The sequence below is a fragment of the Chiloscyllium punctatum genome, chromosome 28 (genome assembly GCF_047496795.1).
Source record: "Chiloscyllium punctatum isolate Juve2018m chromosome 28, sChiPun1.3, whole genome shotgun sequence".
Taxonomy (NCBI): Eukaryota; Metazoa; Chordata; class Chondrichthyes; order Orectolobiformes; family Hemiscylliidae; genus Chiloscyllium; species Chiloscyllium punctatum.
The window spans coordinates 67777536-67802876 of record NC_092766.1 but is presented as its reverse complement, the minus strand read 5'-3'; the positions used below and the strand labels follow the sequence as shown (position 1 = coordinate 67802876).

Sequence of the window (25341 nt, the reverse complement as noted above, 5' to 3'; positions counted from 1 at the left end):
CAGGCTTTGATGGAATGCATCCCAGGGACTAAAGGAGATGGTGGGGGAGGGGGGGAGTAACAAATAGACCTCGTGATAATTTACTACCATTTGTTGGATTCTGGGATGGTTTTGACAGACTGGAAGCTGCAAATGTGGTGTTACTATTTTTCAAAAAGGACCCGTTAGCTTAACTTCTGTAGTGGGGAAAATGCTTGAATCTCTCAAGGAAGTAGTGGTGAGATATCTGGGTAGAAATTGTCTCATTGAGCAGACACAGCATGGATTCATGAAAGGCAGGTCACGTTTAACGCATTTAATGGAATTATTTGAGGATACGACGAGTACGTTGGACAAGGTGGACTCTGTGGATGTGGTGTACATGGATTTCCAGAAGGTATCCGATACGTTGCCAACAAAAGGCTGCTGAATAAGGTAAAAATGCATGGCATTGTGGGTAATGTATTATCATTGATACTGGATCGGTTAACCAACAAAAAATAAAGAATGGGAATAAACGGGTGTTTGGATTAATGTTGGCACGACAACTGTTTGCAATTTACACAAATGTTTTGGAGTTGAGGACCAAGTGTACGGTGTCAGAGTTCATATTTGATACAAAGATGAGGTAGAGCAATGTCTGCAGAGGCCTCTGTCAGTCTGCACAGGTTAAGTGAGTGGGTAAGGGTCTGGCAGATGGAGTTCAGTGTTGGGATATGTGAGGTCATCTATTTTGGTCGGACTAACAGCAAACTGATGATGAAATGGTGAAAACGTGCAGCATGCTGCTGTGCAGAGGGAGCTGGGTGTCCTTGTGCATGAATCACAGGAAGTTGGTTTGCAGGTGCAGCAGGTAATTATGGCAGTGAAGGGAATATTGTCCTTCATTGCTAGAGGGATGGTTATGATGCAGCTGTACAGGGTGCTGGAGAGGCCACACCTGGAGTACTGTGTACAGGTTTGGTCCCCTTGCATTAGCAAGGATGTACTGGCACTGGAGGGAGTACAGAGGAGGTTCACTAATTTGAGTTGGGAGTTGAGGGTTGGTGTATGTGGAGAGATTGAGAAAACTGGTTCTATAATCATTGTAATTTAGAAGAATGGGAGGTTGGAGAGGAAACAATAAAATTATGAAGGGAGTAGATAAGACAGAAGCAGGGAGGCTATTTCCACTGCGGGCGGGTCAAACTACAGAGCATTACCTCAAAATAAGGGGGAGCAGATTTAGGACTGAGTTCAGGAGGAGCTTCTTCAGCTAAAGGGTTGTGCATCTGTGGAATTCCCTGCCGAGTGCATCATTTGACGTTATCAACTTGAATGCCTTTAAGGTAAAATGTAGTTTTGTGAACAGGAAAGGAATTAAGGATTATGGTGAGAGAGCAGGAATGTGGAGCTGAGGCCATGAAAAGATCAGCCCTGATCTTATTGAATGGTAGAGCAGGCTTAAGGGGCCAGATGAAAGTTCTTGCCTTGTGCCATCAAAATTGGCCTTTGTCCAATTCAGAACCTTAACGTTTAGATCTGGTATATTATTTTCTGTAACTATTTTAAAACTAGTAGAATCATCAGAGACTCCCAACAGTGTGGAAGCAGGTCATTCAGCCCATCACATTGATCTTGACCTGGAGAGCCTCCTAACCTTCCCCTGTAACATTGCATTTCCCAGGGCCAGCCAACCTACACATCCCTGAACACTATGGACAATTCAGCCTGGATAATCCACCAAACCTGTACATCCCTGAACACTGTGGGCAATTCAACCTGGACAATCCACCCAACCTGCACATCCCTGAACACTGTAGGCAATTCAGCCCGGACAATCCACCCAACCTGCACATCTTTGGACTGTGGGAGGAAACCAGAGCACCCGGACGAAATCCTTGCAGAAAATCCCAATAAGGTGATTATCCCTTTCTTATTTCCCAGTTCCACCTAAATAACTTCACTGGGCGTACTCCCAGGAATATCTTCCCTAAGCAAAAACATAATGCCATCCCAAATCAAAAATGCCACTCCCTCTCTTGTCCCCTTTCTAGTCTCCCTATAGCATCTATACCCTGGAACATTAAGCTGCCAGTCCTATCCATCCCTGAGTGGTGCCTCTGTAATTGCTATAATATCCCAGTGCCATGTTCAAAACCATACCCTGAGCTCATCTGCCTTCCCTGTCAGGACTCTTGCATTGAAGTAAATGCAGTGCAACTGCTCAGTCCGACTTCATTCAGCCCATCATATTAATACTGACCCTTGCCTGCCTTGACTATTTGACTTCTGAGCTCTACCAGCCTCAGACATACCACTTTTCTCAGCATCTTCTTGGGTTTACACCCACTCCCTCACTGGTTTAATGCCTCCCGAGTATCACCAGCAAGTCTCCCTGCCTAGATATTAGACACCTTCCAATTCAGGTACAAACCATTCTTCTTATGCAGGTCAACTCTACTCCAGAGGAGATCACAACGATCCAAAAAACGTGAATCCTTTTCCCCTGCACCAGCTCCTTAGCCACTCATTGAGCACCTCCTCCTCCTCCTCTGTAATATGAACATTTTTCAAGATGTCACCATTTATTTCCCCACATTCTATATCTCCCATGTACTTTTTCACAGTAAACACTAATGCAAAATACTTGTTTCCTATCTCGCCCATCGCCTGCAGCTCCACTCAATGGCTGCCTTGCTGATCTTTGAGGGTCTCTATTTTCTCCCTAGTTGGCCTTTTGTTCCTCATGTATTTACAAAAGCCCTTTGGATTATCCTTAACCCTATTCGCCAAAGCTATCTCACGTCCCCTTTTTTGCCTCCTGATTCCCCTCTTAATTATACTCCTACTGCCTTTATACTCAAAAATTTTTTGGATTGGAATAAATGCAAAATATAACATCCTGACAAAATAAACGAGGGTAGGACTTACACTCAATAAAAGTAGGGTCTTGAGTAGTGATATGGGAACAAAGCGACCGAGGGCTTCAGGTCTTTGAAGTGTGTGTTACATGCAGACAGGCTGCTGAAGAAGGTGCTTAGCAAACTTACCTTCATTGTTCAGACCTCTGAGTCCAGGAGTTGGGACGTTATGTTGAGCATGTACAGGACATTGGGGAGGCCTCTTCTGGAATACTCTGTCCAGTTCTGGTTGTGCTGTTATAGGAAGGATATTATTAAAGTGGAGCAGGTTCAGAAGAGATTTACCAGCATGTTTCCATGAATGGAGGGATTGTGTTCGAAGGAGAGGCTGGATAGCCGGGGGTGGGGGGGGAATTCAAAACTCAGGTGCATTCATTTTGAGAAGAAATTAGAAAGATTTGGGAAAAGACATTAGGGTTTTAAAAAAAAATTATACGTGTGAAATGAACTTCCAGAGGAAGTGGTAGCTGTGAATACAATCACAATATTTAAAAGACATTCAGATAAGTACATAAATAGGAAATATTTGGATGGATGTGGACCAAGCGGAGGCAGGTACAATCAGTTCAATTTGGAATTATGGTTGGCATGGACTGGTTGGACCACAGGGCCTGTTTCCTTGCTGGATAACATTATGACTCTAATCCTCACTAACTCTAAATTCCTCCATCCTCAACTCTCCCGATCACTGTCACTTCATCCAGCCTCACAACTCTTCCTTATTTATATAATTCCTCACCAGCCACAGAACGCTCCCTATCTCATGTCCTCCAGTTTCTCAGATCTCTGCGATATGTGCCTTTCTTTAGTTCTAGCCTTGAGGATGCCCTCATTCACTCCGATTGGTTGGAGGACAAACTGGTACGACCTGGTCCTCCAGTACTGCTCTCTGTCCCCTATTGACCTGCGCTGACATCAATCATTCGGGGCCCATTGTGAGGTGAGTGGTGGGATCCTCCCTCTCTCTGCCCTGGGATGAGCTTCAATATTCACAGTCAATGGGGCAGTATCACAGAGCACAGGGGCTGGGGCTATTCAGCCCATTTGGGATGTACCCTCTCCCTCTGGAGATGCTGCAAATATGTCCCAATTCTCTTCCCATTTGCCCATAGACCCCCAATCTTCCCTTAAAAAGTAAAATTCCAAATCTGTTTATGAATAACTGCTGAGTCTGTGTCCAGCTGCCATTCAGACTGTTCCAGATACTCAGAACTTACTGAATAAAAAAAGTTCACATATTCACATTATTTGCCAATTACCTGAAAATAGTTACTAAAATTGTGACATTGTTAACAATTCCCCTCTCTCTGCAGATTAGATATCCTAGAAACAAATTTGCACATGGTCAAAATCATTGCTTAACCTTCTCAGCTCCAAGGACAATTATCTGTGCTTCTGCTAGCTCTCCACAAAAGAGGAACACATCTTATTTTCATTTATTAGTGTCATAGAGATGTACAGCACAGAAACAGACCTTTGGTCCAATTGGTCCATGACAACGAGGAATCCTCAACAAATGGAGCCCCATTTGCCAGCTATTGGTCCGTATTATTGGAAACTCTTCCTATTCATGTACCCAATCGGATGCCTTTCAAATGTTGTAATTGTATCAGCCTCCAGTACTTCATCTGGCAGCTCATTCCACACATACACCACACACAGCTTGAAAACTTTGCCCCTTGGATCCGTTTTAATCTTTGCCCTCTCAACGTAAACCAATGTGATCTTGTTTTGAACCCACCTAACTGGGGGGAAAAGACCCTGGCTGTTCATCTTATCCATGCCCTTCATGATTTTATAAATCTCCATGAAGTCACCTCTCAGTCTTTGACTCTCCAGGGAAATTAACCCTGGCCTATTCAGCCTCTCCCTGTAGCCCAAATCCTCCAACCCTAGCAAAGTCTTTGTAAATCTTGTCTGAACTCTTTCAAGATTCACAACATCCTTTCCAGAACAGGGAATTTCGAACTTAAAACATAATTCCTGAAATGGCTTAATCAATGTCCTGTTCAACCACAATTTGACGTCCCAGCTTCTGTACTCAATGCATTGACCAATAAATATAAGCATACCAAAGACCACCTTCACTAGTCTGCCTCCCTGCGGCTCTACTTTCAAGGAACAATGAACTTGCATTCCATGGTCTCTATGTTCAGCAACATTCCCACGGACTTTACCATTAAGCGTACAAGTCCTGCTCTGATTTGTCTTTCCAAAATCCAACAGCTTACATTTGTCTAAATTGAACCCAGTCTGCCATTCCTTGCTCCAATGTCCCATCTGGTCAAGATACTGTTGCATTCTGAACTAACCTTCTTCATTGTCCACGACACCTCCAATTTTGGTGTCTTCTGTAAACCCACTGACCATATCTCATATATTCACATCCATGTCATTTATTTAAGGACCCAATATCCATTCCAGCAGGACAATGCTGCTCACAGGCCTCCAGTCCACAAAGCAACCCTCCATCACCACCCTCTGCCTCCTACCTTCAAGCCAGTTTTGTATCCAAATGGCTAGTTCTCCCAACATTTCATGTTATCTAACCTTGCTAACCAGTCTGCTTTGTGGAACATGGTTCAGTGTCAATATAGACAACGTCCAGAGTCTGCCTTCATCAATCACCTTTGTCACATCTTCAAAATAACTCAATCAAGTTAGAGAGAGGAAGAATTTCCCACACACTCAGCCATGTTAACTAGCCCTAATCAATCCTCGTCTTTCCAAATACATGTAAATCCTGTCCCTCAGAATCCCTTCCAACAACTTACCTACCACTGACATTAGGTTGACTGTTCTCTTGTTCCCTGGCCTTTCCTTACCACCTTTTTTAAATAATGGCACCCATCTTCCAGCACCTCACCTGTCACAAACAATGATATAAATACCTCAGGGAGGGGCACTGCCAAAACCTTCCTAGCTTTCCACAAATTTCTGGGATACACCTGATCAGGTCCCAGGGATTTATCCACCTTGCTACTGTTTAAGACATCCAGTACTTCCTCCTCTGTAACATAGACACTTTTCAAGTTATCACTACTTATTTCTCCAAACTCTGTAGAATAGAAGAGCATAGTATTTCTCCTACATCCTGTTGTTCCATAGATGGCCTTGTTGATCTTTAAGGGGTCCTATTGTCTGTCTGGTTATTATTTTATGCTTAAAGTATTTGTAGAATCTCTTTGGATTCTCCTTAAACTATGTCCTAGAGATATTTCAAGTCCCCTTTTTGCTCTCCTGATTACCCTCGAGTATATTCCTGTAAAAACGTGATCTTGTACTCCCAATACATCCGCCTCTGCCATACCTGCTCCCAGAAGAAGCAATTCCACTCCAGGACATCCCAGAAAGGTTTCCTCTTTCAAGGAGCGCGTTTCTCACCCACTTGATCAACAATGCACTCCAACGCATATCCTCCACTTCCTGTACCTCTGCCTTCCCCCCACACCTCCAACCACAATAAGAATATAATCCCCCGGTCCTCACCTGCCACCCACTAATCTCCATTAACCTCTGCTATGTCTGCTACCTACAGTCAGACCCCACCACCAGGGATATATCTCCCTCCCCAGCCCTTTCTATCTTCTGCAGAGACCATGGGATCTTTGGTGCTGATGTGCTGCCCCACGGATACTTCAGTCTCTCACCCTGCCAAATGGCCGAGTGAGATTATCATTAGATGGATAATCCAGACACCCAGATAACGTTCTGAGGCCCAGGGTTTGGATCCGGTCACGGCAGACAGTGGAATGTGAGTTCAATAAAAATTTGGAATTAAGAATCTATTAAAGACCACGAATCCATTGTTGGTTATTGCGAAAAAAACCCTCATCAGATTCGCTAACATCCTTCAGGGAAGGAATCTGCCATCCTTACCTGGTCTGGCCTACATGTGACTCCAGACCCACAGCAATGTAGTTGACTCTTTACTGCCCTTTGAGCCCAGCCAGTGACACCCTCATCCTGTGAATGAATAACAAAGAAGGTCAAGTCTTGTACACTACCATACTATTCTTACAGATAAGTGATCTTAGTAAATTTGCTTCTCAACTCCCTGCTGAGTATTGGGGAAGTTGGGGGCCGGTCAATAGTACCATCCCAATAAGGAGATCATCCCTTTCTTATTTCTCAGTTCTGCCTGGATGTACTCCCAGGAATACCCTCTTGAAGCCCAGCTGTAATGTTATCCCTTATCAAAAATACCTCTCCCCCTGCTCTGTTGCCCCCTTTCTATCTTTGCTATAGCATCTATACAGTGGAACATTAAGCTGCTGGCCCTATCCGTCATTAAGTTATGCCTCTGTAATTGCTATAATATTCCAGTGCGATGTTCAAAACCATACCCTGAGCTCCTCTGCCCCCTGCATTGAAACATATGCAGTATAACTGCTCATTCTGTGCCTTGCCCTTGTCTGCCTTGACTGTTTGACGTCTGAACTGTACCAGCGTCAGACTGAGCTCTTCCCTCACTCTCTCTCTGAGTTTACCCACAATCCTTCACTGGTTTAATGCCTCCTGAATAGCACTAGCAACTGTTCCCTTCCAGTGCCAGTACAATCCATCCTTCTGATGGAGGGCAATTCTACCCCACAAGAGATTCCAATGATCCAATAATGTGAACTCTTCTATTCCTAGGTCATTGATACCAATAAACAACAGCCTCCCCTCAAAATGGTTATTCTCCCCTTTAAGAATATTCTGCTCCCTCTCTGAGACATCCTTATACAAAAATTACACATTCGAATTATAAACCTTACACTCATCAGGTCATCATAAAAGGATTACATGACACATTGAAGGTTTGGGGAGACCTTTTGAGAGAATGTGATGATTCAAAGGAGAATTTTTAAGCAGCAAATGGGATTGATCTGGAACACAATACTCACACACACAATGTGAATATCCAGATCCTGATATACTGAGTAATTCAATCAGAGTTTAGCAGAATATTTACTGAGATTACCAACTGAATGTCCACCTGTAATATCCCGTAATACAAGTTTATAAAATCTGTCACTATCAGTTTAAGTTAGAAACTCACAGCATCCCCTCCTTGTGGCCCAGGATTACTGTACATATTACCCTAGAGGACATCAGCAGTCAACTCAGAGGGAAATCTGTGGGTTTCTAGGACATTCCAACTTGAGATCTCATGTGACTGAACACAGCAGTTCTTTGACACATTGGAGAAAATGATCCAAGGGTCAGTGAGATATGGGGAACAAGAATTACTTTCTTTTCTTTCATTCCGTGCTGCCGCTCTGCCTCATCAATAAGACATGGGTGTGAAAGGCTAATGCCTAACGATGGGCAAGTTGTCTCCATCCTGACCAATGGGTAGGAAGATCCTCTCAATCACTCCAAAGCGTATCCCTAAAAAGACAGCAACTCTGTCTGCTTCCCACTGCCCAGTGCTCCCAGTAAATGTTTGGAAGAATGGGAAGGGGGGATATCTCCTAGAAAAGGCATAACTGTAAAGGTCTAGGAGGATTATGAAAAGAGAGAGATGCACAGGAGAAGGGGGCAACAAGTTGCCAGATGGGGTGTAACTTGGGAAAAATGGGAATTGCTCATTTTGGAGGAGATAATAAAAGAACAAAGTACTATTTAAATGGTGGAAACTGTAGAAAGCTGCACCACAAAGGGACCTGTGGTAATTGTTCAGGAAACACAGAAAGCTACCACACAGTTACACCAGGAAATCAGGAAGGGGAATCGAATGTTTTGTTTCAAAAGTTTTCAGTATTAGAGTTTGGAGTCTCTACCTGAGAGTAACGTGTGGAAGTGCTGGTGAGACCACCATATCTGCAGTAATGAGAGCAGTTTTGGTCCCTTTAGATAAGGAAAATTGTCACTTTATTGGAGGCATTTCAGGGAAGATTCAATGAGATGATCCCTGGTTTGGAGGGATTATCTTTTAAATAAAGGTTGAAAAGGTTGGGTCTCTACTCACTGGATTTTGGAGAAAGAGAGGTGATCACATTGAGACAGATGGGATTCTTTAGGGGTTTGACAGGATAAACACTGAGAGGATGTGTCTGAGGGTAAATACTGAGAGGGGAGTCTGAAACCAGATTATGAGTCACGGAATCAAGGGTTCGGTTTTGGATTCAAGTTTAAGGTGACACAGACGCGGGTAAGGGGTTTCAGTAGCAATGGAGCTGGGGTGAGGTGGAAAAAAGTAACGTTTAAGAGATTGGAATTCCTGGTGTTTGTGATTGTGTGGATGTCTGATCAGAAGGTCACCTTGGGGTCAGATATAACAGCAATATTGTGAAGAGTGTCATTCTGCTTCAGAGAGTTCCCAGTGAGAGGGAGGGGCTCAGCAGAAAGGTAAATGTAAGGCAATGGGTTTAACCATGACAATGTTTCATTGGAGGAAACTGCAGCTAATCGAGTAGTAGGAGTGTGGTAAGCAGTTTGATAACTGAGTAACAGTGGAGTAATGGAGAGGGATGATGGGGAGGGAGAGCTGGGCATCGTCCGTGTACATGTCAAACCTAACACAGTGTGTTTGGATGATATCACCTCCTGGCATGATGTACGTGAGATACAGGAGAGACCAAGGATAGATCGTTGAGGGACACCAAATGCAAGGAATTCAGAAAGGAAAAGGAGTGTGGAGATGGAGCAGGATTTTCCAACAACAGTGAGGTCAAGTATTAGTTTTTCACAGAATGGGAGAGAAGGACATAACCAAAAAAAAAGACCAACAGACAGAACAAGGAACAATATCTATGAATTGGCGAGGGGGAGTGATGAGGCGGCAGCAGAGGAAAGAGAGTTGGAAAGTGAGTTTAGTGAGATTAGGCTAAACTGTCAAGGTGAGCTCTGATAAGACTTGACAAGACACTGGAGAAAGATGTAGGTTCAGGACAAAACCAGGAACACCACGTGAGGCAGTTTGGCTCAGTGGGCTAGCGGGAGGGAGAGAAGCAGCAGATCGGATTATCTCAGTCTTAGTGACAGAGAAACTCCATGTGCTCCTCACTCGTTGTTGGAGGGGAGGATGGAGGAGACAGGATGATGGGCAGTGTTTTACAAAGAAACAAAACCAGGGTTAGTGATATTTAAAATGAATGAACAAACCTGATGTATTTAGGTTTTATCCAGAATATTAAAACAAATGACTGAAGTCCAGGTTCGAATCCCATCTTGGCAAATGGTGGCATCTGAATTCAAGAAAAAAAAAACAACGTATTAGGAATCTCCTGATCTCCATGAAACCATTGTCATTGGCGAAAAAAATCCTGCCAACCTGACAGCAGCCCAGCCAGCTACTCAGTGAAATAATCACTGCAAAGTCTCAACACAGGAATGAAACTGGATGGACCAGTTGGCAACTAACAAGGCACCAGAAATTACAACCACAGAATCAGCTCTCTCGATAGTGCAACGTCCTCCTCACTAACATATGGTTTTTGGTGCCAAAATGTGCAGAGCTGTCTCACAGACTAGTCAAGGAACAGCCTGACATAGTCATACCCACGGAATCATCCCTTACAAACAATGACCCGACACCACCATCACCATCCCAAGATATCGAGAGTGTGGTGCTGGAAAAGCACAACAGTCAGGTAGCATCCGAGGAGGAGAATCGACGTTTCTAGCCTAAGCCCTTCATCAGCCTGACCTGCTGTGCTTTTCCAGCACCAGACTCTTGATTCTGATCTCCAGCATCTGCAGTCTTCACTTTCTCCTAAAATCTCTGGATATGCCCTGCCCCACCAGCAGGACAGACCAGGCAGAGGTGGTGGCACAGTGGTGTACAGATAGGGAAGATTTGCCCTGGGAGTACACAGCATTGGCTCCGGAGACCAGGAAGTCTCATGGCTCCTGCTGATTACCACGTCCCGTCCTCCCTTGGCTGATGAATCACTCCTCCTTCATGTTGAATAACATTTGGAGGAAGCACTGAGGCAATAAAATGGTGTCAAATGTACTCTGGGTACAGGATTTCAATGTCCACAATCGAGACTAGCTCTGCAATAGAATTACTGACTGAGCTGGCCAGATCCTAAAGGGTATAGCTGCTCAACTGAGTCTGCAGCGGGTGGTGAGGGAACCAACAAGCGGGAAAAACATACTTGATCTCATTGTTATGAATTGACCAGCTGCAGATACATCTGTCCATGACAGTATCAGTAAGACCAACCATCACACATTCCTTTTGGAGACAAAGTCTTGCCTTAAAGTTGAGAAAAACCTCCATCGTGTTGAGTGACACTATCACCGTTCTAAATAGGATAGACTTTGAAGAGATATAGGATCTCAAACTGGGTATCTCTGAGGCACTGTGGGACCTCAACAGCAGCAGAACTGTACTCCAGCACAATCTGTAATCTCATGGGTTTGTAAATCCTGCTCTCACCCATCACAATGGACTGAAAGGAGGGCATGCCATGAGCAGCACCAGGCAGACTTAAAAATGAAGTGCCAACTCGGTGAAGTGACCAAACAGGACTATCTGCATATCAAACAGCATCAGCAGCAAGCAACAGAGCTAAGTGATCCGACGTCCAATGGAACAGATCGGATCTCTGCAGTTCTGCCACACCCAGTTGTGAACGGTGATGGACAATTAAACAACTCACTGCAGGAAGCATCACAGATATCCCCACCCTAACTGATGGAGGGGCCTCACACATCCATTCACCAGATAAGATGACAGCATTTGCAGCAATCTGCAGCCAGAAGTGCAAAGTGGGATGATCCATCTCAGCCTTCTCCAGTGGTTTCTAACATCACAGATGTGAGTTTTAAAGCAGTTCAATTGAGTTTGAATAACATCAAGAAATGGTTAAGTAGTGCAAAGGCTACGGGCCCTGCCAATATTCTGGCAATAATACCGATGGCTTGTGCTCCAGAACTTGCCACCCACCAATCCAAGTACCGCTCCAGCACGGGCATCTACCGACAATGTGGAACATTGCCCAGGGATGTTCAACACAAAAACACAGGGCAATCCAACCCAGCCAATTTCCATCGATCAGTCAACACTCGATTAGCAGTAAAGTGATGGAAGATGTCATCGACAGGGCTACCAAGCAGCAGCTGCTCAGCAACAGTCAGCTCAGCGACGCTCATTTTAGGCTCCACCAGGGCCACTCAGCTCCCGATTGTGTTACCGCCCTGATTCACAATCTGGCAACCAGCTGAATCCCAGAGGCGAGGTGAGGTGAGTGTGATAACTCAGTCCCACTCCAAGACCACTATTTCTAGCTGATTCCACCCTTGTCTCAGCTCATACACTTTCATCCACCTTGTGTTATCTCCAGACTTCATTTTCCAAACACACTCAGGGCCAGCTTGCCACATTCAACCTCCCTGTAATCTCAAGAAAGTCTAAATCTCTGCTTGTTGATTCATCAAAAGGCTCCTAATTATAATCAACATACAGCCATAGAGATGTATAGCAAGTAAACAGATCCTTCGGTCCAACCCGTCCATGCTGACTAGATAACCCAACCCAATCTAGTCTCACCTGCCAGCACCTGGCCAATATCCCTCAATTTAAAATTCTCACACTTGATTTAATTCCTGGCTGTGATAATCCCTAGCTCCCTGCACCACACACACTGAGACCTCGACAACCCATTTTCTTCGAGACTCTCAACCATTTGTTAATTCATTACTTCACCTGTGTGGCTGTTTCTACAGTTGCTGAAGCAGCTTGGTCTGAAATTCGCAGCCAAAACTTCACAGGTCTGCCTTTAAGACATCCCTCAAAACCTGCTTTTTGGCAATGCTTTTGGTCACCTGACCTAAAATCTCCATCTCTGGCCTTATGTCTAAAGTTCTCAATAGTATTTTTGAGAAATTATAAGCATGATAATAAAAATACAAACTGTTGTTGATTTGGACATTATTTTCAAATCATCACTGTTACTGAATGAGTAATCTGTAATGCCACTTACCCAACCACATTGTAGGAGCACCTCCACCACACAAACTGCAGCTGTACAAGAAAGTCAAACATCACCCTCTTCACAAGCAACAGGGCTTTGGCATTAATCACTGGTATCTGTGGAAGGAGAAACACAGTTGATGTTTCAGGGAGTGCAAAATGGATTACAGGGAATGAAAATGGTGCAGAATTTGATCGTCAGAAATGAAAGGAAAATACACTTGCTTGTTGGAAAAAAGAATTCTTGACTGTCAAATATATTCAAGATAAAAGTAATCTGATAATAGAGCAGTACATGGTCAGGGGCTGGGCCGCAGTGAAAAACTCATTTACAAAGGGTCTATAAAAGTAATAATACAGTAGTAAACAGACCAAAAATACACCTATGGTTCGAGACTGAGGAAACTAGATATTGACAAAGTGGTTATGAGGGAGCCCAGAGGTGAATCAGAGCAGTATTGGCTGCTCTGATCCCAGTGACTCTATACTAGAGAAAGGCTGCACATGCGCCTTGCTGCACCTTGCCCCCTACAAAGATGGCGGCTCCGCACGTGTCCAGTGAATCGTTGTCCCGAATAAAGATGGCGGCGCTCACTCAGGCCCGCAGCCGCGCTGAGGCCATTCCTAATTTACTGCAAACACGCGACTGGGACGTTCAAATTTATGCTTTCCGACGTCCATAATTTGTTTGTAAAACCTCTCCGCTCATAGCAACACAGTTTTTCTCCCGTTTCCCTGTTTATTTCTTTCCTTACCGTATCCTTTCTCTCCATAACTTCCCAACCATTCATTACAGCGACTCTGCGCCGCGCGCGAGGGTGATCACATGGTTTAGTTTAGCTCCGCCCTTCATTCACTTTGATTGGCTGGAAGACCAACATCCCGCTCGGTTCTCTGGCTCCGCCACCGTCCTTTCATTGGTCCGGTGCTGACATCAATCACCCGCGGGTCACTGTGTTAGATGGAGCATGCGCAGTGCGGCCTGCTTTTGCTGATATGTTGGGTAATGTGATGGGAGAGTTTACTGAGGGGAAGGTTCCCTTTGTGTGAGCTCTGCAGTAGATTTTCTTTATTCATGGAGGGAAGTGCCTTCCCACTCATGACTGTATAGCTGTGATTGATGAATCACTGCCATCTGAACCAGTACATAAACACCCCATTTTCACAACATCTGAGATCTTTAGCACATTGTATCACACTCTTCTTTGGAGACAACAAAAAAACACGAAACGGAGCCTCAAGGAATCGGAGCAGGAGTAGAGCATTCATTGCCTTCAGCTTCTTCCCCCATTCTATCAGATCATGGCTTGGCCAATCCAGACCTCAACACCTCTTTTATGCTTGATCCGCATAGCCCTCAACTGCTCAATATTTCAAAAATCTATCTGCCCTCTTTTAAAATAATTTGAGACAGAATCACAGATTCCCTACTATGTGGAAACAGGCCCTTCAATCCAACAAGCCAGAACAACCCTCCAAAGAGTAACCCAACTATTCCCCTCCCACATTTAACTTTCACAATTGTTTGGGTGAGAAAATTCTAGCCATTCACTGAGAGAAACAAATTCTTTACATTTTCTAAAATGAATGTTCCCTTATGTAATGTCCCCTGGTTTGAGACTTCACTGGTGCTAGAAGATCTAGTCAACATCTACCCTGTCAAGCTCCTCAGAATCTTGTTTCCATTAGATCACCCCTGCGTATCTATTCTTGATAGGTCAACCCTTTTGTCCTCAAAGCAGCTAAGTGAATCTTTTTTGAATGGTCTCCGATGTTAGTTTATCCTTTATTAAATATGGGAGCTAACACTGTATACAGTACTCCAAGTGAGGACTCAGCAACAGCCAGTGTGGTTAACCAATCCTCAGTCCATGCTAATACATTTCGCCGATACCATGAGCTCCCAAATTGCGCAATTAACTTTTATGTAGCACCTTATCATTTGCATTTTTAAAATCCAAATACAGAATATCATTGGATTGCCCTTTATCACCCTGCTTGTTATCTCCTCAATGAACTGTCACAAATTTGTCGAATATAGTTTCTCTTTCACAAATCCCAGTCTACCATGTTTAATGATAAGCTTTTCTAAATATCCTGCAATTTCTTACTTTAATATTAGACTCTGTAGATTCTTTCAGTAGATTTGCTAATTCCCCTCTCTTAAATCCATGTGGACTCTGTCCAATCCTGTCACTGTTCAGTAAGAAACTTGACTGTACTCCAATATACTTAGTAAGTGTATCTGTATTTATATTTAAAAATTGATTTCTTATAAATGCTGGACCCATGCAATATCAATGAATTAGTGACTCTGAATTTGGGTTATAATGTTTTTCCTATTAATTCCTTTTTGTACTGTGTTATGCAGATAGCACCAAGTGATCACTCTTAATTGTGAGTAACTTTGAAAATAATATATTTTAAAAATGACATCCCAAAATGCTGCCTCATTATTGTGCAAGGAGGATTTTGCATTCAATAGTTTGCAGATAAAATTGAACAGATTTTTGCTGCAATTTGGCCAGACTGCAGGTTACACCAAAGTGGCAACTCTGCTATCAAATTTTTACTTGACACTGCCCAAGGCGATACTGATGGAACTTCACTTTGCCATTCTGGGTCACCAGCTTTATTTCCAGGTTTAATCCTATAATCATCCTAGAGCTTGTAATTTTAGACAACTTCTCTTTTAGGTACATATGTAAATATCATACTGAAATGTTGCACTGAATGGTACCAAATCTGAAATTAGGCTCTAATCTGACCCTTCTACATATGTATTGGCATAAGTCTATGCCAGTTATTTTTCTGAAGCCTGTGATTCCTGATGAAGGGCTTATGCCTGAAACATCAACTCTCCTGCTTCTCGCATGCTGCCTGACTTTCTGTGCTTTTCCAGCATGACACTTTTCGACTCTGATGTCCAGCTTCTTTGGTCGTCACTTTCTCTTTTGAGAAGTTTAAACCAAGAATAATTTTTGTTGATCAAAGTGCAATAGGAACCAATTCATGAAATTCAGATATCTCACATTTACCTTAACTATGGGAAGGCTAAGTCATGACTAAATTATTGTCAGTAATTGAAACTGTGCTGACAAACTTGTGCAGTATCAGTGCCTCACCTTTACAGTGTTCCCAGATATCGCACAGCTGCAGTATTTTGTTTTGCACTGAGCTATATGTTGTTTTCACTTTTTTCTTTGTGAAAGGTTACAAAATTAACTTGGATAAATATACTTATAATTTCTTTAACCAATGTTGGGAGGAAAAAAAATGTCAGTATTTCAAGTGCTGATAAAGTAAAATAAACTGAATCAGTAGAAAGGGTTTAAGATGGATATGGAACAAATGCTGGCAAATGGGACTAGATTAATTTTGGATATCTGGTCAGCATGGGCAAGTTGGACTGAAGGGTCTGATTTTGTGTTGTACAACTGCGACTTCATTCTCTCAATTATTCAAGAAGTTGAAAACTTCATGGAGGAAAAGGAGAATTTATGCAGAGAATGCACTTGAAATGATGATTGAGGTATATCAAACTCACATTATTTCATGACCTTTTCCTCTGGGTTCTTCACTAAACAAACTTGTTTTGTTAGCTGAATAACTATGTATCATGTGATTTGTTTCGCACAAAATATTTCATTAGGATCTTGCGAACTATTAAGAAGTGTTCATTTTAAAAATTTAGGTAGCTTGATTATTAAGCAAGAAAAGGTTAGCGTTTTACTCCCACTGAATCATTCCTCTATAAAAGGTAACAAGGTTTTTATTTTTCTGGACTTTGAATATATGAAAGTCAATTCTGAAAGAAAAAAATCCTCGTCGGTAATGTTCCCACATATGTGGAGTAATTGCTTCTGGTCAGTCTTCAGGTTATAGAGGCTCAGAAAGAAATGAGTTGGCCAAAGGAAGCAACATCATTTGGATGGACTATGCTCATTGGGGAAACTTGCAGGAACTGTAGAAGGAACACGTGTTTCAGAGTGTATGCAATAAACCTGAACATTGTTATTTTTTCACAGAGCTTGTGACCCGACTGGAGCAGCAATGAAGCTCGAATTGTTTTTTTAAATTTCCGAGCTTGCCAAATTATTGTTGGTAAATGCAGGTGACTTTATCAAAGCACATTTCACACTCCCCAGCCAGGAATTTGATCCCAATTCTGTCAGTCCATTCATTCCTATGGATAACAGGTATTTTAAATGTGAGCACTCCATTTAACTATTTGTTTTGAATACTTCAGTGGTTACATTCTTTTGGATTCTTAATTTCAAATTACTCAATGTGATTATTTTGTCCCCGCTGAATTTGCCAAGCACTGGGCAATTCTGGAATACTCCAAACATTTACAGTAGATGCATTCACACTATTGAAGGCAACCTGGCAGATTTGAATACCATTCAGGTAGTCAACAACAATACATAAGTAACTTTATGAATTGCTTACTGTACACCAACAACGCAAGTCAAGTATTAGTGAAACCACAGATTCTCTCCCAAGGATTCCAAAATCTAAACAGTGCATTCGAGATATGCTCACTATCACCATCTGGGAGCATTCTCCCAAAGTGCTCCCAGAATTTAGAAAGCACATACACTACCCTCCAAAGCTAAATCTGCTATCACAGGCTTCACTCTTATTGCATACAATGACATTTATTGTCCAGTTCTTTAACGTGACAAATGATTTTACAAACAATTTATAAAATTCATTAAATTCTGAAGAAATGTGATGTCAGCCCTTTGTAGAAGTGAATGGAAAGTGTGATGTTTGCTTGACCTTTGGCTCTATGTATCAGACCGAACTGAACCTTGAGCAAGATGTGGGATGTTTCCCACACTTTGTTTAAAAAAGCAAAGATTATGCTCTGAGATTTAAATGTTCAATAAGGTTTAGTAAAAACCCTTCCAAAAATTGAGTTTGTCTTGAGCTCCTTTAAAGAGACATGCTCTTGGTCTTCAATTTTGCGATATATAATCATTCTTTGATGAAGGTGGCTGTGTGTAACACTGCAGGATGTTGTACTGAAGAGCCTCATTGGGTGGATGAGCTTTAATACTGGTGTAACTTGGCTAATTTCGAGATGGAATGTTATTGAGAGTTAAATCTTGTTTTTAAACCGAGACGTGCTTGTGTAACTCAAGTGTGGAAACTATGCTCATGTTTGCAATGAACCTTTCACTTTTGGAGATTAGTATTTTTCTGATCGGTTTTGTAAATAAAGTTCACTATAGAAAGCACAGTGCTGGAGAACTGCAGGTCCAGCAGCATCTCTGAGGGGAATAAAACATTGGAAGCTCCAAGTCTCATGACCATTTGTCCATTCAGACGAAGAGTCACTGAAATTGAAATGTAACATTATTTTTCTCTTCACCGATGCCCTCAGAACTGCTGAGTTTCTCCGGCACTTTGTTTCTGGGATTCAGATCTCCAGCACCTGCAGTTTATTGTTTTGTTATAGATCCTATGATTTGACTTGGGTAGCGAGAGGCAGCAACTGTGATCAACTCGGATAAAACTCTCCAACCATGGAAAACAAACACATAGTTCTTTACACTTTGCAAAACACGACTGTAAATAAGAAATGCAATTATGCTAAGTGCATGGCGGCATACCACCGGCCTTGTCTCAAACTTGCTATTCATCTTTGAGGACTCATCTGTCAGAATTGTGTTTGCTCGCCTCCTTTGAGATCAGTCCACAAATGTCCCAGTTCCAATTCCTGGGCCGGGCCCAGTTACCACATTGCAGTGGGGTGGGGAGCTTTGTGTCAGCATGAAGTTTTTGTTAAGAGCAACATTGCAGGTTGAAGTTGACGGTTTTGACGAATATTGCGTCATCAAACTTGGAGGAAATCCTTCCGAATGTATTGATTAACTGGACTGAGCCTGTTTATATGCAGCCCTATTAATAGTGCTGTAATATTCTCAGTTAATAATCACACAACACCAGGTTATAGTCCAACAGGTTTAATTGGAAGCACACTAGCTTTCGGAGCACCGCTCCTTCATCTGGTGATTGTGGAGGGCACAATTCTAAGGCACAGAATTTATAGCAAAAATTTAGTGTGATGTAACTGAAATTATCCATTGAAAAATACCTTGATTGTCTGTTGAGTCTTTCATCTGTTCGAATACCATGATAGTTTCACTTCTTTCATGTTGAAATCACAAAACCTTTTTTTAAAAGTTGCATTCCTGACAGTGGCCCATCAAATCACTCATTGTATTAATCACTGCACAGTCTCAACAAAGGAATGAAACTGGATGGATCACATTACATCTACCAATGCACTGGAAAATACAACACAATCAGCCCTCTTGACCCTTCTGTCTCACTGTGGGCCAAAACAGCAGCAGAACTGTACTCCAGCCCAATCTGAAATCTCATGGCCTGGTATATTCGCCACTCAACCATTAATATCAAGCCAGGGGATCAACCCTAGTTCAATGGAGAGTTCCGCAGGGCATGCCAGGAGCAATACCAGGCATACCTAAAAATGTGGTGCCAACCTGGTGAAGCTACCCAACCTGCATGCCAAACAGTGCAAGCAACACCAAATAGAACTATGTGATCCAACAACCAATGGATCAGCTCTGAGCTCTGCAGTTCTGCCACACCTAGTCAGGAATGGTGATGGATAATTAAACAACTCACAGGAGGCAGCATCACAGATATCCCCACCCTTACAGATGGAGGGGTCTCACACATCCATGCAACAGACAAGACAACAGCATTTGCAGCAATCTTCAGCCAGCAGTGCCAAGTGGATGAGCCTTCTACATTGGTCCCTGACATCAGAGACGTGAATCAACTTGGTTGAAAACTTATTTCAAATCAGATCAAGAAATGGAGAAGTAGTGTAAAGACTGTCAGCCCTACCAAAATTGTGGCAATAATACTGATGGCTGTGCTCCAGAAATTGCTACCCACCAAGACAAGTCCAGCACTGGCACCTACTGACATTGTGGAAAATTTCTCAAGAATGTTCAACACAAAAAAAGCAGGACAGAGCCAACCCAGCCAATTTCCCTCCATCAGTCGACATTCACTCAGCAGTGAAGTGATGGAAGGTGTCATCAACAGTGCTGTCATGCAGCTGCTCAGCAATAACCTTCTGTGACACCCAGTTTGGGTTCTGCCAGGGCCACTCAATTCCTGATCTTGTTACAGACTTGATTCACAAACTGACAAACAGCTGAATTCCAGAGGTGAGGCGAGGGTGATAGCCGAGTCCCACTCCAAGACCACAATTTCGACTTCAGTGATATCACCTGACCTCACCACAGTCTCAGCTCATTTACTGAAACTCTCATTCACTTATTTTGTTAACTCTAGATTTGATTATCTAAACCCAATCCTGGCCAGCATCCCACAATCACCCTCCCTATAATCTCCAGAATAGGGAAAACTCTACCGCCCAAGTACTCACTTGTACCAGAACTTGCTGATCCATCAAAAGGCTCCCATTTATAAGCAACAACAATTTACTTTCACACCCTTGACTTAATTCCTGGCTGTAATCATTCCTATCTTCCTGCACCACACACCCTTTCATATCTCAATAACTTAGTTTAGACTCCCAATAATGTGTTTATTTTTGAGTTCAGCTGTGTGACTCTTTCTATAGATTCCAAGGCAATGTGGTCTGGAACTCCCACCCTCTAAGATCTGCTTTCTTCCTTTAAGGCATTCCTGAAAAAATGCTTATTTGGCAATGGTTTTGGTCACTGGACATAATATTCTCCAGCTGTGGCCTTATGTCAAAAGTTCTCAATATTTTTGTGAAATTAAAAACATGTTGAGTTGTACAGATATCTTCTACTTTTCACTATCGCTGAGTGAATAATCTGTAATGTCTCTTACCCAACCACGTTGTGGGAGTGCCTTCACCATTCAAACTGCAGTTGTACAAGGAAGTCAAACATCACCCTCTCCACAGGCAACAGGGCTTTGGCAATGATCACTGGTATCTGTGGAAGGTGAAATACACATGATGTTCCAGGGAGTGCAATATGAATTATATGGATTGAAAATGGTGCAGAATTTGACTGTCAGAAATGGAAGAAAAATCCACTCACTATTGGAAAACAAGAATTCTTGACTGTCAAAGATATTGTGGAAAAAATAACCTGATAATGGAGCAGCATACGGTCAGGAGTCGGGCAGCAGTGGACAATCCATTTACAAAAAGGTCTGTGAACGTAGTAGTAAAATATTAAACAGAGCAAAAATACTCTCACGTGAGACTGAGGAAGCTAGATAACGAACAAGTGGACATCAAGGAGCCCAGAGGTGAATCAGAGCAATGTTCACTTTTATGATCCCACAGTCAGAGATGTCTAGCACAAAAACAGACTCTTCAGTCCAACCCATCTATGCAAACCAGATATTCTAACCTAAACTATTCCCATTTGCCAGCACTTCACCAACATCCCTCTGAACTCTTCCTATTCAAATGCCTTTTAAATGTTACAATTTTGGTTGCCGTTTAGGCTCCTTTTGAATTTTCCTCTGTCACCCTAAAGCTATATCCTCTAGTTCTGGGCTCCACCACCCCAGGGTAAACACCTTGTCTATTTACGCTATCCATGCACCTCACGATTTTTTAAACCTCTTCAACATCACACCTCAGCCTATGACACTCCAGGGAAAATGGCCCCAGCCTATTATGCCTCTCCCTGCAACTCAAATCCTCCAACCCTGGCAACATCCTTAAAAAATCAATTCTCAAACCTTCCATGTTTCAGAGCCTCTTTCTGATAAGAGGGAGACCAGAATTCCACACAATATTCCAAAAGTGGCCTAACCAATGTCCTGTACAGCTCCTTTACTCAATGCTCTGACCAACGAAGGGAAGAATCCCAAACAATTTCTTCACTATCTTATCTACCTGTGACTCTACTTTCAAGGAACTATGAACCTGCATTCCAAGGTATCTTTGTTCAGCAAGACTCTCCAAGACCTTACAATTCAGTGTGAGTCCTGCCCTGATTTGCTTTTCTAAAATGCAGCACCTCACATTTATCTAAATTAAACCCTATCTGCCACTCCGCAGCCCATTGGCCCATCTGATCAATATCCCATTGTATTCTGAGACAACTTTTATCACTGTCCACAATACCTCCAATTTTGGTGTCATCTGCAAACTTACGAACAGTACCGGCTCTATTCACATCCAAATCATTTAAATGGATGAAGAAACAAATCCAAGAAAAAACAACATCAATTTCTATGGGTTTGAATGTGCTCTGGGTAAATCCTGCCCTATGACTCTCTACCAGGGAGGGCTGCACATACATACCTCTGAACTTTGCCCCCAACAAAGCTGGCAGCCGCGCACGTGTCCAGTGAATCTTTGCCCCGAATAAAGATGGCAGCGATCACACAATGAGGTTATTTTCCAGTTTACTGCAAAAACAGGACTGTAAGTTTCAAATTTGTATTTTCCGATATGCACCCAATGTTTGTAAAACCTCTCAGCCCATACCAACACCATTTCCCTCCCACTTCCTGCTGTTTATTTCTTTCCTTACCAACAGCTCTCCATCCACACATCCCGCACATCCGCGCCCACTGCAAGGATGATCACGTGGTATAGTCTAGTCCCGTCCTTCATTTACTCTGATTGGTCGGAGGACCAAATGCCCCGCCAGGTCTTCCAGCTCTGCCCCTGCCTTTCCATTGGTCTTCCACTGACGTCAACTACCAGGGGCCCATTGTTGCCTGGAGCATGCGCACTGCTTCATGGCTTTTGTTGCTGTTTATCAGTTACAAGAGTGAGACACAAAGTTAAAAATCACACTACCACTTGATGAAGAAGCTGCAAAGCTAGTCCTTCCAAATAAACCTGTTGGACTATAAGCTGGTGTTCTGTGAATTTTAATTTTGTCCATCCTAATCTAACACCAGCACCTGATAGTCAAGAGTGTGGGAGGAATGCAAAATGTAACAACAAAAGAACTAGGAACAGGAGAAGGCCGTCCTGCCCTTTGAGCTTGCTCTGCCATTCATTAAGATCATGGCTGATCATTTTGTGGACGCAGAACCATTTACCAACGTTCTCACCATATCCCTTAATTAATTAATTAATTAATTCTTTTTTTTAAAAAAAGCTACCTTAGCTTTAAAAACGTTTACTGAACTAGCATCAACAATTTCCTTGGCAATGAATTCCACAGAGGTCAAGAAGTTCTTCTCAATTCAGTCCTAAATTTGCTGCCTCTAGTCTTATGGTGATGCCCTCTTGTCCTAGCTTCACCTGCCAGTGGAAACATTCTCTCTACTTCTGTTTTATCCATTCCATTCATTATTTTATATGTTTCCCATTCTTCTGAATTCCAATCAAAATAATCCCAATCTACTCAGTCTCTGTTAAGCCAACCCCCTCAACTCCGGAATCAACCTAGTTAACCTCCTCTGCACCCCCTCTAGTGCCAGTACATCCTTGAGCAAGTAAGGAGACAAAAACTGCATGCAGTACTCCAGGTGTGGCCTCACCAGCACCCAATACAGCTGAAACATAACCTCTGCTTTTAAACACAATCCCTTCAGCAATGAAGGCCAACATTCCATTTGCTTTCTGAGTTGATTGTTGTACCTGGTGACCAACCTTCATGCAGAAGGTTACTCAGGTGCCCCTGCATAGCAAATGATGCAACTTTTTAAAATTCAAGTAATAATCTGTTTTTTAATGTTACTCCAACCAAACAGTAGGACTTTACATTTATGAACATTCTATTCCAAATGCCAGACCATTGCCCACTCACTCACTGTATCTCTGTTCCTCTGCAAAGTTTCCCAGTCCTCCACACACTTTGTTCTTCTATTCATCTTAGTGTCATATGTAAACTTTGACACCCTACATGTGGTCCCCAACTCCAAATCATCTGTATCAATTCTAAATAATCGCAGTCCCAACACTGATCCTTGAGGCACACTATTAGTCACTGATTGCCAGCCGGAATAGTACTCATTTATCCCCACACTTTGCTTCCTGTTAGTCAACCAATCTTCTATCCATGCTAATACTCTACTCCTAATGCCATGCACCTTTATGTTATGCAACAGCCTCTTGCACAGCACCTTGTTGAAGGCCTTTTGTAAATCCGGGTACACCACATCCACTGGGTCCTTGTTGTCCACCTTGCTCGAAATGTCTTCATAGAATTCCAAAAGATTTGTGAAGCATGACCTGCCCTACATGAACCCATGCTCTGTTGTCCAATGGGACAATTTCTATTAAGATTCCCTGCTATTTCTTCCTTGACAATAGACCCAAGCATCTTTCCCACTACAGAGAATAAGCTAACTTGTGTATAATTCCCCACCTTTTGTCCACCTCCTTTTTAAAAACGTGGCATCACTTTTGCTGCTTTCCAATCTGCTGGGACTGCCACAGAGTCCAGTGAATTTTGGAAAATTACTGCCAGTGCATTTTCTATTTCTCCTGGCATCTCCTTTAGTACCCTGGGATGCATTCCATCAGGCTCAGAAGACTTTTCTGTCATTAGGTCAATTAACTCCAACAGTCCAACACTAGCTGTTCTGTAATAATGATGGTTTCCAAATCCTCACCTATCTTTGTCTCTTTTCTAATTATTGGCAAGCTATCAGTTTCCTCCACTGTGATATCCCATAATTAAATGTTCCTTCTCATTTTCGAAAGGACCAACATTTACTTTAGCCACTCTTTTCTCATTCAATATAAAATTTTGTTTTCTGTCTTTATAGTCTGTGCTAGATTTTTTTCTCATGTTCTATCTTACTTTTCTTTATAACTCTTCTGTGGCTTTCTGTTGACCTTTATAGTTTTCCCAGTTCTAGTTTCAGGCTGTTATTGGCCACTTTGCATGCCTTCTCTTTCAATTTGATTAATTTCCGTAGATACCCATCACAGAGTATGCCTTTTCTTACAGTCCTTCCTTTTCACTGAAATATATCATTGCTGAGCACTTTGTAAAGTGCCTCTGAAAATCTTCCACTGCTCATCAACTGTCCCACCATAAAATCTTTGTTTCCAGTCTACTTTATCCAGGTTCTCCCTCATTCTATTGTAGTTTCCTGTGTTGAAGCACAGGACCCAGGTATTAGATTTTATCTTCACACTCTCCATATATATTCTAAATTCAACCATACAGTGATCACTTCTTTCAAGAGGATCCCTAACTCTGAGGTCATTAATTATTCCTGTCTCATTGCACAGGGCCTGATGCTGGATAGATTGCTCCCTTGTCAGTTCCATTTCATACTGTTCAAGAAAACTTTCATGGATACACTTAATAAACTCAAGGCTACCCTGACTGAGCTGGTTTGATCAACCTCCATGTAGATTAACATCACCCATGATAATAGCCAGACCATTTTTACAGGCAATAGTTATTTCTTTGTTTATTGCCCATCCCAATGTGATGTTATTATTTGATGGCCTGCACACTACACCTGTCAGTGACTTTCTTGTTGGAATTTTGATTGCATCATTCCTGTTTCTCCTACTGTACAGCAATAACAACAACTACTTGCATTGTATGGAATCTTTTACAA

At 42.5% G+C, this 25341-nt stretch overlaps 1 long non-coding RNA gene across 6 annotated transcripts in view; it reads right to left on the bottom strand.

The window, feature by feature from the left end:
- LOC140454083 (uncharacterized) overlaps nt 1–21214 on the bottom strand; it is a 29511-nt gene extending 8297 nt beyond the window's left edge. For 2 of the 6 annotated variants that reach the window (XR_011952637.1, XR_011952633.1), the window contains exons 1-5: nt 13548–13621; nt 12803–12909; nt 9975–10057; nt 6762–6848; nt 3012–3116 (exon numbers count right to left, since the gene is read on the bottom strand). This is a non-coding gene — a long non-coding RNA (uncharacterized lncRNA). Of the gene's footprint in view, nt 1–2395; nt 2514–3011; nt 3117–6761; nt 6849–9974; nt 10058–12802; nt 12910–13017; nt 13195–13547; nt 13622–20664 lie in introns of those variants that run through there. The other 4 variants (XR_011952638.1, XR_011952634.1, XR_011952635.1 and 1 more) reach the window with 4 other exon arrangements.
- Nucleotides 21215–25341: the final 4127 nt, after the last annotated feature.